This window comes from Schistocerca americana, chromosome 8 (genome assembly GCF_021461395.2).
Source record: "Schistocerca americana isolate TAMUIC-IGC-003095 chromosome 8, iqSchAmer2.1, whole genome shotgun sequence".
Classification (NCBI taxonomy): domain Eukaryota; kingdom Metazoa; phylum Arthropoda; class Insecta; order Orthoptera; family Acrididae; genus Schistocerca; species Schistocerca americana.
Window position 1 is genome coordinate 216,749,772 of NC_060126.1, and position 14,006 is coordinate 216,763,777.

Here is a 14,006-nt window from a genome sequence, read left to right on the forward strand (position 1 = left end):
CAAAGAGTGCATCTCAAACACAGGAAGAACGTAGACCCAGGAATCATCGGTATAACAATTGTAAATTGTTGTAGCTGTCTTGGGAAAGTACCAGAGCTCCAAATTCTAATAGAAGGCACTGATGTTCAAACCGTTATTGACACTGAAAGCTGGCTAAAGCGGAGATAAGTTGAGCGGAAATTTTTGTGAAGAACCTAACGGTGTTCAGAAAGGATAGGCTAAACGCGGTTGTTGCTGGTAGAAGTAGCTTATCATGTAGCCGCTGTTAGAAGCAGCTTATCTTGCAGCGAAAGTGATGTAGATAGTTCCTGTGAGTTACTCATTCTTGGCAACAGTAATAATTGGATACTTTTACCAACTCCCAAACTCAAATGTTACAACTGCTGAAAGGTTCAAAGAAAACACGTACCCGACAGTTATAGTTGGTGGTGACTTTAATTTACCCTCGATATGTTGGCGAAAATGCATGTTTAAATCCAGAGATACGTATAAAACATCATTCGAAATTGTACTAAACACATTCTCTGAAAATTATTTCGAGTAGTAGTTCATGAGCCCACGCGAATAGTAAACGGTTGTGGAAACGCACTTGACCTCTTAGCAACAAATAATCTTAAGTTAATAACAAGCTCAAAACGGACACAAGGTTCAGTGAACACAGCAAATCCTCCAAAAATAAACGCAGAAGATGAAAAAAATTTGCCAAACGGTTTAGAAAAGATATCTGTATGGTGCGAAAATTAGCAACTAATCCTAAATATTGAAAAGTGTGAGGTGTTCCATATGAGTGCTAGGAATATTCCGTTAAACTTCGGATACACGATAAATTAGTCAAATCTGAAGGCCATAAATTCAACTAAATACAATTACGAACAACATAAACTGGAAGGAAAACACAGAAAATATAGTGGGGAAAGCAAACCAACGACTACGTTTTACTGGCAGAACACTTAGAAGAGGCAACACATTTACAAAAGAGACTGCATAACTACGCTTGCCCGTCCTCTTTTGAAGTACTGCCGTGTGGTCTGGGATCGTTACCTGATAGGATCAACGGAGTACATCGGGAAAATTCAAAGAAGAGCAGCCGGTTTTTTACTATCGCGAAATAAGGGACCTAGTCTCACTGATATGACACCGGATTTGGGGTGGACACCATTAAAACAAAGGCGTTTTCCTTACTGCAGAATCTTCTCACGAAATTTAAACACAAAATTTCTCCTCCAAATTCGAAAATGTTTTTCTGACGGTGTTCTACGTAGGCAGAAACGACCATCATAATAAAATAAGGGAAATCAGAGCTCGCACGGAAAGATATAGGTGTTAGTTTTTACAGCGCGCTGTTCGAGATTGGAATAATAGACAATTATTTTGAAAGTGGTTGATTTTGCAGAGTATCCATGTAGATGTAGAGGTGGACGTAGACATCGACGCATTTCAGAGGTATGCTTGTAGACTTGTTCCCGGCAGGTTCGATCAGCACGCAAGAATTACAGAGATGTTTTGGTAGCTCAAATGGGAACATGACGCTCTTATCGCGATATAGTATCGAGAAAATTTAGAAGACTGGGTTGTGTGACTGACTGTAGAACGTTTCTGCTGCCTCCGACGTACATTTTGAGTAAGGACCACGAACGCAAGATAAATTAGGGCTTGTACAGAGGAATATAGATAGTCGTTTTGCCCTCACACCATTTGCGAGTGGAGTGGAAAAGGAGATGGGCAGTATTGGTGCTAGGTACCCTTCGCCAAGAACCATTTGGTAGGTTGTGTAGTATGTATGTAGATATAGATGTAGATACTCCAAGGTCGATTCCATAGCAAGTAGCCACAACTCTGATAACGTCTTTCCCGTGATCGCATTACATTCGTTGATCTTTCCGGTGTCCTGAACGATTTTCAGCTACAACCTCGCATATTGGCATCGGACACTATATTCTTACAGCGTTGCAAATGTTTGGGAGAACGTCCCTCAACTTTTGCTTAAGTTTGTATGTTGGTGTAAAAGAGTGTTCAGATACTTTAGCTAAAACTGGAGTTGTTTCCAGGTGATTCATCTCTTCCACTAAATCGTCTGGTGTGCCACTTCTTTACATATAGAATCTTTTGATTCTCTTTGATAAGTGTACCTGAATAAAATAGGACATAAGGGACTCCGTGATCGGATCCAGTGGACCATGTTACGCTGACCGGAAAGCATTGAGCGGTGTAGTGCGCAGAAGAGAACGGAGTAAACATTTACAGAAAAAATCGTATTTAAAAGTGATATTAAAAAAGTTATACTCTCATTTCTATGTCGGAATTAAATAATTGCATGTGGTTTGTATAAAGTCTGCTGTGTAACGATCAAGAAGCCAGGTATCATGCAGCCTAAAATTAGAAAAAGAAAACAAAATAATTACGCTTACATCTGGAATCGATCTCTCCAACTGGAGTATTTCAGCGCAAATCTTCAGCTACAGCACAACTTTTTTTTTTTTTTTTTGTCGCCTCTCATTACTATTGTAGCCCTTCCTCTCTCCCTACAAATGTTTTCTGTGGGTAACTTCTCATGCTATATGCATCTTTTTTTCCTTTTCTATGCTTGCTTTTCTCTTATTTGCCGCAATTCTTGAAATTAAACTTCTTCATGTTTCAAATAGAAAAGAAGAAAAATATGTGCCTACTATAGGATTGCGATTTTCTTTCTTGTCCATTAAAGACCATCAGCACTGCAAGAGTGTCGTCGGTCGTCGTTGAATTCAAAGTAATGTTCCTCCTCAGTGCAAACCAAGACAAATGATAAAAAGCTTTTGGAACCGCTCAACGCGTTTTCTGTCGCAGCTTTCTCGCACGATACAACGTTTTTGTTGCAGGCAGGACTGAAAGTTCAATTCGTCCGGAGCGGCTGTAATTAGCGAATAGTGACTTTCATTGTTTAAATCCCCACCTCTATCTGGGATTGAACACGGATCTGGCAGCTCCGTCACAGAGTACTGAAGCAAGATACTAGCCGTACATGTTATCTCACAGTGTTGCCTAACTGTTCATCTTCGAGGTCCACTTTCTACTAAAAATATGCACGGGTCGAAAATTTTTTGCAGAAATTTTGGTACCTTTAGTATGCAAGGAATAGCGCTGTGGCGTCCGACTATATCAGTTTTAGTTCAGCTTGTATGAGCGTGAAGACAAGCTACGGCATCGAAATATTGTGCCAGGAAGAACGTCACGTCTCGTCGCATGCTCGAGAACTGGTGCCGCAAGATCAATGTTGTCACCATATCAAAAACTCTGGAAATATTTGTGCTTCGGTCTTAGGGGATCTTGATCAGAGCTGTAAAACTACCGTAGCCCCCTGTAAGTCTACGCTTACACACAATAGACTACGGTAGTTAAGGTCTTTTCCGCGTAGCCTGTACGTTAGGTGTGTTGCATACTTATCGGGCGCTACCACCTAACGATCGCTTTCTTTAAGTATGCGATCACTGTCTTACTAAATTCTCCTAGAAACCGTAAGCGGTGAGGAATGAGGATATATAAAGGGCTGTTAACCTGCGGAATTTTTTTGTTTTACACGGTTATCCTGCAGTGTGTTACGTAAAAATAAACGGTATTTATAGCACAATTGATGCTGTCAATCTTTAATTCCATTCTTGTTCGAAATTTTTGATTTTTAATCTGAAACAAACGGATGTTGTAGTAGAAATAAAGAAAACAATACAGATTTATCATATAGAGCTAGAAAATGCAATTTTCTTAAACAATAGTACCAAACGCCTTTTCAGTATTTCGTTGAACTTATATAAAACATGCTTCTCTTATTCTTAAACAAGTTTCAGGTTTGCTAGTAATAATAGGAATCTCTTTCCTTTGATTATGATGAAGAATCTTCTATTAAGTACAAAATAGTAACAGTAATTATATATTTTTTATGTTTGTTCATGCAAACGGTACTTGCATCACAAGTAATTGCTTTGCTTATATAAAAGCTCAGAAGTTACGGAGTCAACCAAATTTCTTACTTATAAAATGCAATATATATCCTGTAAGGATATAAAATACACAATGGACTAACACTGAATGATGTGCGGTACTAATTATGTGCAAAATAAACAACCAACAAACAAAAGAAGAAAGAGTGTTGGTAGGAAAAGAAACATAAATGAATGTGCAAGAGAGAACCTGGGAGCTGAAACTTCCTGGCAGATTAAAACTGTGTGCCGGACCGAGACTCGAACTCGGGACCTTTGCCTTTCGGGCGCAAGAGCTTTATCATCTGAGCTACCCAAGCACGACTGACGCCCCGTCCTCACAGCTTTACTTCCGCCAGTACCTCGTCTCCTACTTTCCAAACTTCACAGAAGCTCTCCTGCGAACCTTGCAGAACTAGCACTCCTGGAAGACAGGATATTGCAGAGACATGGCTTAGCCACAGCCTGGGGGATGTTTCCAGAAAGAGTTTTCACTCTGCAGCGGAGTGTGCGCTGATATGAAACTTCCTGGCAGATTAAAACTGTGTGCCAGACCGAGAATCGAACTCGGGACCTTTGCCTTTCGCTGGCAAGTGCTCTACCATCTGAGCTACCCACGCACGACTGACGCCCCGTCCTCACAGCTTTACTTCCGCCAGTACCTCGTCTCACTTGCCCGCGTAAGGCAAAGGTCACGAGTTCGAGTCTCGGTCCGGCACCCAGTTTTAATCTGCCAGGAAGTTTCATATCAGCGCACATTCCGCTGCACACTGAAAATCTCATTCTGAAAACTGGGAGCTGATGACTTGTACCAATATTTAGGGTAATCCTACTATTCACTACGTCATTTATATACTGTACCAAACCTACCTATCCATAATTTTGATAGAGAACAACTCTATGTTTGATAGATCAAGGATAAAGCAGTACACTAACTCTAGGTGATAGACAGCAGATAACATCGATCTCGTTTAAGCAACAGTCCCGGTATAATTTTACACAGGTGACGCGACTCGAGATTGTCAGGCAGCGATACGAACCACCTGCAAAACGTGGAGTCCGCTTTATATCCTGCTGACACTTCCTCGTGTCCGGTACGCGGTCAGAATGGATCACCCACAAATGATTGTTGGAAATGTCAATAATTGTGAGTCACGACGACCTCTAAAAGCGGCGGGTAAGTGTCGGCCGGCCGGGAGAATGTTGCGGTGACGGAACCGTGTGGCGATGTAGGCCGCTGGCTGGCGACCGTATGTGCGTGTACGTGGCGCGCTTTATTGCCCGATAAATTAGGCTGACAGGTAACGGGCGTTCATTTGTTTCGCGGGCGCGGGCGCATGCGCGAGCGAGAGAGACCGGACGGCCGGCGCGGCCTCATTGCGACCCGTAAACCAGCGGAGACAGCGTGTACGGTCTTGTTCTCACAGGGGAACTACACCAGGGGCTCTGACCCGTAGGCTAGAGTAGAGTGAGCTCTCAAGCTCTCAGGTACTCAGAAACTTTGCCGCCGGTATACATTGACTCCAAATGCCACGTGACAATGATGCGGCATCTCTCTTTTATATATATAGCGCTTCAGGACCGTATTTCCGTGCAGGCTCTCTAGGTAGGAGACCAGGCACCCACACTAGAAAGGTTCCTATACAACAAAAATTTCATCATCAACACGTTCCAAAGATAAGATGTATTCTCCTGCTTCCGACCTCTATCATCCATCTGTCCATCTCTTAAGACGTCAACCTGTTTATCTCTTTCCATTCGGGCGATAAGTAATTATCTTATCTGGTAACCTGTTTTCTGTCATTATATCAACATGATCCTTGCATTTCATTCTATTCTCTTCTACCTTTTCAGTAACCGAAAGAATTTTAAATATTAATTTACTGTTTCATTCCTTATGTTATACTTTTTATTACAGCCTCTTACATATCTCATCAATTTCATTTCTCCTGCTTGTGTGCGTGATTTTCCTTTTTTGTTACTGTCCATGATTCGGAGCCATATACAACGGTAGGTACGGCCATAACTTTATAGAATTTCATTTGCGTTTCTTTTCTTGTTTTTCTTCCCAAAGTTCTTGCAACTGTTCCGCATATAGCTTGATATTTATTAACCTTCTTCAAAATGTCTGTGTCATAGTTAAAAATGATATCACATCGTAGGTTTCTGAAGTGGGATACTTGTTGTAAAATTTTCTAATTTATTATTATTTTCGATTGGACTGGATTCTTTCCTTTGAAAGCCATTATCTTTGTCTTATTTGCAATTATAGCTAAGTTGTAATACACTGTGTTTTCACTCAACCCAAATCTACGTCTACATCATTACTGTGCAATTCATAATTAAGTGCCTGGCAGAAGGTTCATCGAACTATTTTTACGGTCCTTCTCTACCCTTCCACTCTCAAATACTTACATCTTTACGTCCGAATTCTGATTTCCCTTATTTTATTATTTATTATTACTTCTCAGTGTGTAGGTGAGCAGCAAGAAAATATTTCACACTCTGGGGAGAAATTTGCTAACTGAAATTTCATGAGAAGGTCCTGTCACAGCGAAAAACTCCTATGTTTTAATGACTGCCACCCCAGTTCGTATGTCATATTCGTGCACACTCTCCCTTAATTCTTTGAAGTTTTTAGATGTCCTCCGTCAATCCTATCTGATACGGATCCCACGCCGCAGAGCAATACTCCAGAAGAGAGCGGACAAGTGTAGTGTAAGCCGTCTCTTTAGTAGACCTGTCACATTTTCTAAGTGTTGTGTCAATAAATCTCAGTCATTGGTTTGCTTTCCCTAAAACATTATTTATGTGATCGTTCCAATTGAAGTTATTTGTTATTGTGATCCCTATGTATCTAGCTGAATTTACAGCCTTTAGATTTGTGTGATTAATCGTGTAATTGAAATTTAGCGGATTCTTTTATTGCTCATGTGGATGACGTCACACTTTTAATGATTTAGAGTCATCTGACACTTTTTGTACCATACAGAATGTTCGTACAAATCATTTTACAATTCGTTTTCATCAAAACTTTACATGACGAAAAATGACAGCTCTTTGTAAATTATCTTTTCCCCCTAAATGTACTTCATCTTTCCACTCCATAACTAGGTCGTCAGTATATATGGTAATAGACTGCACCCTTGTCGAACACCTTGATTTATTAAAATTTCACCTGACGTTTTTGGAACTGAATTTGTAACTGACGTTTTTGGAACTGAATTTGTAACCAAAATTTTAGATACGAAAATCTACACCACTTGAAAAAAAAAGTGGCGACGCACCGAGGAAGGAAGGAGGAAACTTCCGGATTGATCGGGTATGTCATGTACTCAAATTTACGAAGAACTTTGTAGCGTGAGCCCACTTACCAATATGACGGTTCACCCCACCTCTGAATGGGTTGGGAAGGCTGTCGTAGAGCTATTGTATCCTCACCTGAGGTACAATGGCCTGCGATTGGTGTATCTGATCCTTTCCATCTTTGGGACAGAGTCCATTTCCGAACTGGTGGCATTCATGTTCTATTGGGCACGGATCTGTGGATCTTCCTGGCCACGGAAGTATCTAAACAAGACGCACACAGTTTATAGAGATACTTGTGGAAGAGAACTGTCCTATGAAAACGGACACCACGATACTGTCACGTGAGAGGTTAAAGAGTGCGATTAAAAAAGGTGAGGGATATCAGTGATAAGATTCGCTGATGACATAGCAGTGAAGAATAATTGTAGGATCTGTTGAATGGAATAAAGAATCTAATGAGAACAGAATATGGGCTGAGAGTAAATCAATGAAAGACGAAAGTAATGAGAAGCAGCAGAAATGAGAACAGCGAGAAACTTAATATGGACTTGGTGATCACGCAGCAGATTAAGTTAAGGAATCCTGCAACCTAGGCAGCAAAATATCCCATGATGGACGGAGCCAAAAGGACATGAAAAGCAAACTAGCACTGGCAAAAAGGGCATTCCTGGCCAAGAGAAATATATTAGTATCAAACACAGACCTTAATCTGAGGAAGAAATTTCTGAGAATGTCCGTTTGGAGCAAAGCATTGTGAAACATAGACTGTGGGAAAACCAGAACAGAAGAGAACCGAAGCATTTGAGGTGTGGCGCTTCAGAAGAATGTAGAATATGAAGAGGACTGATCAGGTGAGAAACGAAGAGGTTCTCCGCAGAATCGGCAAGGAGAGGAATATATGGAAAAAAATGATAAGAAGACGGTACAAGGTGATAGAGCATATGTTAACACGTGAAGGAATAACTCCCACGGTCTAGATGGTAAAAAATGTAAGGAAGGCAGAGACTGGAATGCAACCAACAAACAATTGAGGACCTAGGTTGGCAGTACAACTCTGAGAGGAAAAGGTTGACACAGGAGAGGAATTCGTGGCGGGGCCGCATTAAACCAGTCAGGAGAGTGACGACTCAAAAAGGTAACACCCCAGATCAATTTAAAAGGTCAGGGGTAACGCGTGTGTGTGTGGACGCAGGATGTCCACGACGCACCGTTTCCTCAAACATAACTAGCCGTGACCTGGAATCATGGAATTATTCCCATTGACGCCCTACGTCGTGACACCAGAAGAAACACCGCTTTGCCTGTCCATAACATTGGAGGAACTTGTCTCTCTTCACACTGCTGCCGTACTCGCCGGCATGGGTCATACGATGTAGAACGTTACTGCGGTTTATCGACAAACACAATGCGACGCTGTTCATCAGCTACTCTGTCACATCACAACGCAGCCGTTTGTGTTTAGAACAGCCTACAAATGGGACGGTAATTTCCTTGTTCGGATGCCACTGGTCTCCGACCAGTGGTTCGATATGACATGCAATATTGCGAGGAATCTACTGCTTTTTCTCGATGGTAGGCGCTGATGAAAAGAAGTTGCGGTGGACAATACGGCGCTCCTAACTTATCGTGGTCGACCGGGAACTGGACGACGAGTATGCCTACCCTCATGCTCTTATGTAATCCAACATTGAGCCACTGTCTAATCCGAAAGCCCAGCAGGTCTGAATACTGCCAGATCGAGAACCACATTGAGGCTCCGTTCGAACATTGTCAGGTGCTGGTGACACTGTTCACACAAGTGCGTGACGTCACAGTGATCATTCAACATCTGAAGCTGTTCATGCCCCTTATAGATTCTACCAGGCGTGGTAACAGCACTAAACACGAACAACACTAATGCACAATGGTGGCTATTCTACGTATGAGAGAGAACTGCACCTCTAATCATTTACGTACGGGCCGATCATGTCTATTTGTACGAAGTCATATTGACGTCTGGCCCTGTGAACATTTTTTGTCAGGCATTCTGTGTGGTAGCATTGTATTGCGGAGTCCCTTGCAATCGTAAATGACTTTGACGAAATTATTCTATATGGTTATATTCGGCTGATCTTTACAGAGGACAGCCGATACAAATTAAGTCAGCGTACGTCTTTCAAAGGATGCGCACACTCGTATCAAATTGTCAATAGTGCCCAGACAGCTGCGTGGCACCCCATGTAATAGACCTGCCAAGACATTTAAAAAAATGGTTGACGGAATCTTGTCAGTTTGAAATGAGTGCGATTTAGTGGGAAGCCGATTTCGTCCATACCTCATTTCATCCGAATCAAGATCTGTAAAATTTATTACTTCCTGTCCCCAGATTATGTTCATTGAGCTCTTGAAGTGGGGGAAAAACATTTTCGAAATAACTTTATTCGTTAACAAGAGACTGCGGGGAAACGTACAACGCATCTTACGATGCATAGCATCTGATAGATAACTTACTAAGTCGTGAAGTCTTGGTAAGGTCACACGATTACCGTGAGTGTTGTATCAGGAATTTCAAAAGTCAAATAAGAAAATGCGTTTTTTTTTATTTTTTATCGCTAATGTGACAGAATTTTCTCATGAAATTTCAGTCACCAACTTTCTCTTCCGATTTCGAAAATATATACTGTTGGCGCCCACCTACATAGGAAGAACTGATTATCATGATAAAATAAGAGAAATCAGAGGTCGCTCAGCAAGATTTTAAGTTCTCGTTTTTCCCGCGAGCAATTCGAGAGTGGAACGGTAGAGAAATAGCTTGAAAGTGGTTCGACGAACCTTCTGCCATTCAATTAAATATGAATTGAAGAGTAATCGTGTAAATGTAGATAGATGAAGACAAAAAAATAATTTTAAAAGTAGTTGTTTCTGCAACGTAGACTTGTGAAACGTGGACGATGAGCATTACAGACAAGAAGATAATCGAAGTTTTCGAAATATTGTGTTAGAGGAGAACGCTGAAGATTACCTGGGCAGATCGGATAACTAATGAAATATTCTGAGGCGAGCTGGTGAGGGAAAACCTATATGTCACAACTTGACAAAGAGGCTTCAAAAAATAGTTAAGCTGACAGTGGAGGGAAGTTGGTGGGCGGGGGAAGAGAGAAGAGTGAAAATTGTAGAGAAAGACCAGGCTCCAGTATAGTAACCAGATTCAAAGGAATATAGGCTGCGGTAGTTATGCAGAGGTGAAGAGATTCGCACTAGGGTGGAGAACTGCCTCACTACACTTATCGGACTGAAAATTACAACAACGACAACGTTGCCTCTGTTCATCCTATAGCAGTAACTTTTTTTTGTGGTTTCAAATACGCAGTAGTTTCGGGCCAAAGTTAAAACCACAGTAACTGGATATCACAAGGAAAACAAAACAACGATCATGAAAGCCTAGATCGTGAGATCTCTAAATCATTTTATGCGAAGTGACCGTAGTTAATTTCATTATCCAAGCTCGTACAGCTGGGCATTCCTGCACTTCCAGTAACTATTAACGTTCATTTTGCCTTTCGTCTGCTACTGAAGCACGTCTCTTGGCGTTTCTGCAGCATCGGAACTGACCTTCACTGCGGGTATGACTTACACTTGTCGGTCTCCCAGTTCCACGAACATTATTTCAACCACAAATGTATGCAAACAGTTAACACTCTATGCCACTTCAAAAATACTACCTCTATCAGCCCAATAGGGCTGATAATCGTTTAGAGAGGCCAAGTGAATCGCTTCCTTTTTACTTGTGATAACACGTAGCGGAATCCACAGATTAGTCCCTCAGTTTCCTTAATGCCCCCTTCCCAGTGTAAATCACGTGACATGTGTGTACGTCCAGACGTTGTTATAGCCACTTGTAGGGAGTGGGCATCATTAAGCTAATTAAGGGACTCTAGATTGTACATTATGGAGTATCTTGTCTCGATATCTAGCACAGCACTTAGGTCCATTTACATTTAACTGTGTTTCTGATGTATTTACTGCCATACTGTTTCGATCAACATCTGTAACGCAGCAGGTTCGTTAGGTCAGTTGTTAATTGTCTATATCGCGCGCATTTATAGTTGAGGACAAACAAGTATTGGTGCAATATGCGAGCAACCCAAGGATTTATATAAGCAGCACACTAAAGAAGGTTTCGACAATCTGGGCAGCTAATGGTCGGAACTTATCGTTTCGAAATATAGGTTCAACAATGTGCTGAAGCGCTTTTCACTCTGTGAGGATCCAGATGTAGAAACTTCTTTTTCAATACAACCCGTACACAATACACAAAGCTACTGATGATCTTCAACTCACATCGTTTGCAGTGTCAACCGTTAAATAAGGTATTTGTACAAGAAGAACAATCTGCTCAATAAATATGTATCTAAAACTAAACTCAACTCCTCCCGAACAGGCCATGAAGGCCCAACGGTACCGACCGGCCGCCGTGTCATCCTCAGCCCACAGGCGTCATTGGATGCGGATATGGAGGGGCACACCGCTCTCCCGGCCGTATGTCAGTTTCCGAGACCGGAGACGCTACTTCTCAACCAAGTAGCTCCTCAGTTTGTTTCACAGGGGCTGAGTGCACCCCGCTTGCCAACAGCGCTCGGCAGATCGGATGGTCACCCATCCAAGTGCTAGCCCAGGCCGACAGCGCTCAACTTCGGTGTTCTGACGGGAACCGGTGCTACCACTGCGGCAAGGCCGTTGGCCATATATATCTATCAACGAAGAGAAAATATAGGAGAGGTTCTTCCGCCAGAGTGACTTGCTTCTTATGCTACATTGCCTACAATCGTATGCCTGTTGTGACATATTTAGGGTCATGGGTCTTGAGACAGGCAAGTGGACGAACAATGGTTAGGCGCAGGGGTTGAAAATGCGATCATGGGTGTTGCGAATTAATTACCGATACCTTCAGAGAACATGAAAAAGCCACAGCCACGCTTTTCATTCCGTACTCTTCTGACACTAATGTCCAGTTATACAAGTCGGGAATTTCGTCATGATCAGTCAGATCGAGCACTCTTTTCAGCAGGGCGGGAACTCTTCTTACTTGGCCTACCAGCCAGCAGAGCATATATACATTAACATCAGTCTAGATGCACGTCTACTGCTGTATTCTGCAAGCCACCATACGGTGAGACGGTGAGTTGTGAAGAATCAGTAGTGTTCCCCTCCCGGATCTTTTTTTTTTAAACTGTTTTCAGATAAAATTGTATGATGGTATGAAAGAGATAGCCGGCCAGGAAGCCGAGAGCGCTGACGCGCTGCTTCCGGGACACGGGGAAGCGAGACGGTCCCGCATCCGCCCACGGATTAACGACGGGGGATGGTGAACTGGTCAGCCTGCATATACTTTTTGGAAGTTTTCTACACCCATCTAGGTAAATGACGGCATGGAACCCACTTTCCGCCTCAGTTACACTTACAGTGAGTGGCCACATCTGAACATGAGATCTACAGTCGATGCAGACAGATGAGGTACACAAATTCTTTTCCCTGGGAGAGGGGGAAGGGGCTGTGGTGTCAGGGTGGGCGAGAACGGCGGCTCTGAAACAACCAGTACACGGTAATTCGGTTTCTTTCCACGCCAGTGATTGTTAAAGCCGCTCAAAAGAACGAGTTTCTGAAATAACTGATTTTCAGTTTCCTATTATTTTCTGTCATAAACATATAAATCGAACAAAGATCAAAAATTTTGACCTACTTAGTTTCAAAATACATAGTATCGAAATATTAAAAGAAATAGGCAAATAAAAGAAAACTTAGTCCATCCAACGTTCGCTGATTTTCTGGAAATGTGATAAGTGGGTGAACATTGCAAAAAATCGCCAGTATTCTCCTACTGGTTCTAATTTTTTGAACCTTGGTTCAAAAATCGTGTTGTAATCTGGATCACACCACTGTTTGGGCATTAAGAAAAGTGAGTGCTGAAGGGTGGAAACTGAGGTTGAAGAACTCCATTTTTCTTGTAAACTTGTCCGTTTTCAAGGGCTACAAGCAGATAAAGGCGTATTACGTGAACAAAGGCAGCAAATCAGCTACTTTCTATGAATCGTTTGTTAAGTTTTTAATTCATTACTGTTACCGCAATTTGCTTCCTCTTTTATTATTTCATAGGAATGGCAGACAAGTTTTTAACCTTTTAAAGCAAATGGAGTATTATACTTCATTGCTATATCACTTAGTAAAAATATTTCCAAACTAGGGTTGATGCCATTCTGCAGTACAGTGGATGTCCGGCGATGACAGCGAGAAACTACCGTATAGAACAGGTGGGGGGAAGTCTTACACACAACATGTACACACATACGTTAATCCCCAACACACGTAGCAACAGGGAATTTATTGTCTCAGCAGCGGTGTACCAATTCTTATGCTACATGTTTGTTGCTCGTTTCTGTAGGCGTTGTCATTGAAATAGCGCTGACAGGTTTTCCAATTCTATGAACTAACGCCATATTTAAAACCAAAGCTAATTTTATGAATAAATATCACCCTTTTTAAAAAAAAAAATATTTGTTTAAAACCGATAAATTTTAGCCTACTGCTATGACTAGTTGATACTTCGGTTGTTCTACTCGATTATAAGTAAAAAGTAAAAGACACCTATTACAACCGAGACCAAACAAATACCGAAAAATACCGGTTATTCAGAACTAAAATACCGGTATCTATCATAACCTGTCGGTTTTTCCCATCCCTATTGGCAACGGGTGGCGACAGGAAGGGCAT

General features: G+C 41.8%; 1 pseudogene; it reads right to left on the minus strand.

Annotated features, from left to right (window-relative positions):
• Positions 1-11,862: 11,862 nt before the first annotated feature.
• Positions 11,863-11,980, minus strand: LOC124546054 (annotated as a pseudogene).
• Positions 11,981-14,006: the final 2,026 nt, after the last annotated feature.